This window comes from Ursus maritimus, unplaced genomic scaffold, assembly GCF_017311325.1.
Source record: "Ursus maritimus isolate PB19 unplaced genomic scaffold, ASM1731132v1 scaffold_3, whole genome shotgun sequence".
Lineage (NCBI taxonomy): Eukaryota > Metazoa > Chordata > Mammalia > Carnivora > Ursidae > Ursus > Ursus maritimus.
In genome coordinates, this window is record NW_024425563.1 from 67,068 (window position 1) to 71,048 (window position 3,981).

The 3,981-nt window shown below is 43.4% G+C and overlaps 1 pseudogene; it reads left to right on the plus strand.

Moving 5' to 3' along the window:
* Positions 1-513: 513 nt before the first annotated feature.
* On the plus strand, positions 514-2,578 carry LOC121105881 (annotated as a pseudogene).
* The last annotated feature ends 1,403 nt before the right edge of the window (positions 2,579-3,981 follow it).

The window sequence follows — 3,981 nt, forward strand, 5'->3', positions numbered from 1 at the left end:
CATAGTATTCCCTTGTTAATCTTGTATGCCTATAGTATTTGTAGTCATATCATTTCTGTTGTTCCCGAAATTGGTAATTTGGGCTTTGGGGATTTTTTCCCCCTTATCAACGTTGCTAGAAGTTTATCAGTTTTATTGATCATGTCAAAGAATCAGCTCTTTGTTTTTCATTTTCTCTATTGTTTTATTTCCGTTTTATTGACTTCTGCTCCTATATTTATTTTTTCTTCTTTATTTATTAGTTTCTATTTAATTTGACTTATTTTTCTAGTTTCTTATGGTGAGAATTTTTTTTACATATATATGTATATATATGAGTTCTTAAAGATTTTGCTATCAATACTCTGAAGCTTTATTATTAGATAAATATGTACTTAGGATGGATATGTATTCTTGATGAATTGATCCATTTGTCATTATGAACTATCTCACTTTATACCCGATTGTATTCCCTTTTCTGAAGTTAACTTTGATATTAATATATAGGCATATCATGGTGATATCGTTGGTTCCATGACAGATCTTTGCAATAAAGTGAGTCAAATGAATTTTTTGGTTTCCCAGTGCATATAAAAAACATCTAACATATATGTTATATAAAACAAATAAAAGTTATGTTTACATGGTCCTATAGTCTATTAAGTGTGCAATATCATGTCTAAAAAACAATGTGCATACATTCATTAAAAAACACTTTGTTGCTACAAAATGTTAACCATCATCTGAGCGTTCAGCAAGTCATAACCACTGATCACAGATCACCATAACAAATATGATAGTAAGGAAAAGTTTGGCTGGGCACAGTGCCAGGAGCCTTAGTGGGAGCCAGAGCCCCCCAGGGAAGAGCCGGGCAGCGGCTGGCACCCACCAGGGGAGGGGCCGTGGCAGCGACTAGAGCCAGGACAGGTGAGTGGAGCCGCGAGGCTGAGTTCCCAGTGAAAATGAGCACAGAGACCAGCTGTCCCTGGCAGGGGGCGGGCGCCTCCCTCTCCCCACTGTGCTTGGACCCGGGCTTCTTCTGTTCCAGGCTCCGTGGACTCGCACTGCTGCACCAGGTGCTGGGGCTGCTGGTGTGGGCCCTGGTTGCCAACCGCACCACCTGTACCGGCCTATGGCTGGGTCGTGTTCGTTGCAGTCTTCCTCTGGCTGGTAACAACCGTCTTCTTCATCCTCTGCCTGTTTCAGCTGCACGTGAGGCTGCACGTGGTGCCCTGACTGCTGGTGTCAGTGATATTTAACGTGGGCACCACCGTTCTTGACATCTCGGCTTTCATCACCTGCTCTACTGCCCTTGAGCTGACGTCCCTGAAGGGCACCCTGCCGAGTAACCAGTGGACAGCTGCCTTTCTTTGCGTGTTTAGTGATGATCGCCTACGGAGCGAGTGCTTTCTTCAGCTTCCAGGCCTGGCAGGGAGTGGGCAGAAATGCAGCCACCAGTCAGATGGCTGGTGGCTACACCTGGACCACCTGCTCCATAGCCCACCTTGGGGCTAAAGGCTGCAGCCAGGTCCCAGTCTGGGGTGGCCCACAAGCCCGTGGCCTGCGACCTTTGTGGAGTCAGCCTGGAAGGGACTACACTTGCTCTGCTCTGCTCATCAGACTCAGGCTCACACAGCACTCCTAAGGAATCGGGATCCTTCCTCTGGCTTGGCACAAGTCTGCATGCTCATGGGCTGGAAAGAGGACAACGGCTGAGACCACCTGCCCATCCCTGTATTCAGTGGAAGGTGAGGGGCCATACAGGGCTCTCAGTGTCTCTGCTTTGTCTTTAGAAGACTACAGCGTCCAAGGCTGGGGCCCAGACTTCTCACCAACACTATGTACACTAACAAGGACTCCAGACCTGCAGCCCCTGACCCACCACGAATAACCCTAACAAACCACGAGTGTTCACCTTAGTCTTTGTGTCCGAACTGCAGAGTGCACACTCTTGGGTCCTGTCTGATTCCCTAAACACAATTCTGATTAAACCCTCCCCCAAGCCAACCAGCTGCTTCTAGGGAGACATTTGTGGAGAGAGGGTTACGATTTCTGACAGGACGATCTTCTTTTCCTGCATTTCAAACATACCAGTTATTTAAAGCAATGGGTTTTAAGTAACTTCTCAGTGATGAGAAACCTGGCCAGGTTTCCCTCTCTCATCCAAACCCTTGTTTATAATACTCCCTTTGGGAAAAGCTAACGACGCTGACTGCTTGCCTGACATGAAGGAGAGAGGGAATCAAGACCTTGCCTGGTAAGTTGTCTTGTGCTTGATGGTGACTTTGTTCTATTTGGGGTTTTTTTACAAAAATAAAGATGGAAGAACTTATTTGAGAAAAAAAAATGAAAAAGCTTGAAACGCAAGAAGTACCAAAATGTGACACAGAGACATGAAGTGAGCAAATGGTGTTAGAAAAATGATGCCAATAGACTTGCCTAATGCAAGGTTGCCACAAACACCCGATTTGTAAAAAAGTCACAGTACCTGTGAGGCACGATAAAGTGAAGTACAGTAACCAGGGGTTTGCCTGTCATTGATTCGGATTTCTTTTGATCAGTGTTCTCATGATGCATTTCCCCCCTTTATTCTTAAAAAAAAAAAAAAGCACACTATTTGTTGGCTAACTGAACATAATGAAATTTTTTTTAAAAAGCCACTTTTAAAAAATTGAGTTATAATAAGTAAAATTCACCCACATAAGTGAGCATTTCTGTGAGTTTTGACAAATGCCTATTGCCATGTAACCACTGTTAATACCAGATATAGAACATTTCTATCAACCTTCAAAACTCCTTCCTGCCCCTTTGGAGGCAACATCTCCCTCGATCCCCTGCCTCTGGCAAACACTGACCAGTTCTCTATACCTATACAGAGTGTGTGGCCTTTGAATCTGCCTTCTTTCACCTATAATGAGGCATCTGAGATTCACCCATGTTACTGTTTGGATATTATTACAATAAACCACAAAGTGCCAGTAACTTAACACGTTGAAAATTTATTTTTTAACCCAGTTAACAGGTACCTGAGTGGGCTCCTGGCCATCAGGAAGAGGGGAGTCTTTTACGTGTAATTGAGCAGTTCAATCACCAGTCTGATGGTACTGGGCCACCTTCAGCTGTTGGCTTTCAATGATGCCCGAAGTGTCACGGTCTAGCCATTAGATGGGAAAAGAACACAGAACATCATGCATGGAAATTTTTATGGGGAAGGGCTGAGAGTAGTAAAGGTCATTTCTGCAGCGTTTCTTTCCAAGAGCTAGTTCCCACAGCCAGGCCAAGGGCTGGTGATAAATGTGTACTATTCTCAGAGCATCCACACTGGGCAGCCACTTCCTTGGACAGCCATGGAAGGGAGAGTGTGAATTGAGGTCTACAACTAAGTTTCTCTACAACACTAGTATATGGTAGATACCCAATAAATTTATTAAATGAATGAAATCTTTCCATTTCAATTTTGTAGTTCTGGGAGAGTTTCTTCAATATTTGCACATGTGGGGGGCACCTGGGTGGCTCAGTCACTAAGCGTCTGCCGTTGGCTCAGGTCATGATCCCAGGATCCTGGCATCGAGCCCTGCATTGGGCTCCTTGCTCATCGGGAAGCCTGCTTCTCCCTCTCACACTCCCTGTGCTTGTATTCCCTCTCTCACTGTCTCTCTCTCTGTGTCAAATAAACAAATTTAAAAAAATCTTTAGAAAAATATTTGCACCTGTGGAAACAGTTTGAGTTCTAGGTTATTTATGGATAACTGTAGAATATATATGTAATTATAATTTAAATTATTTTGTGAACATATATAGAATAGATTTTAATCTGAAATTATAATCATGAGCCTGAGAGCCACAAAAGAGAGCTGTCAGGTCAAATATAACCAACTGGTTCTGAGCAATTTAGGTTGGTACTCATTTACTCCTTATTCATTTATTTTGCCATCTGCTAATACTTGCTAGTACACTAATGCTAGCAGGTACCAAAGGGTTAAGAAAAAAATAATGAAAGAA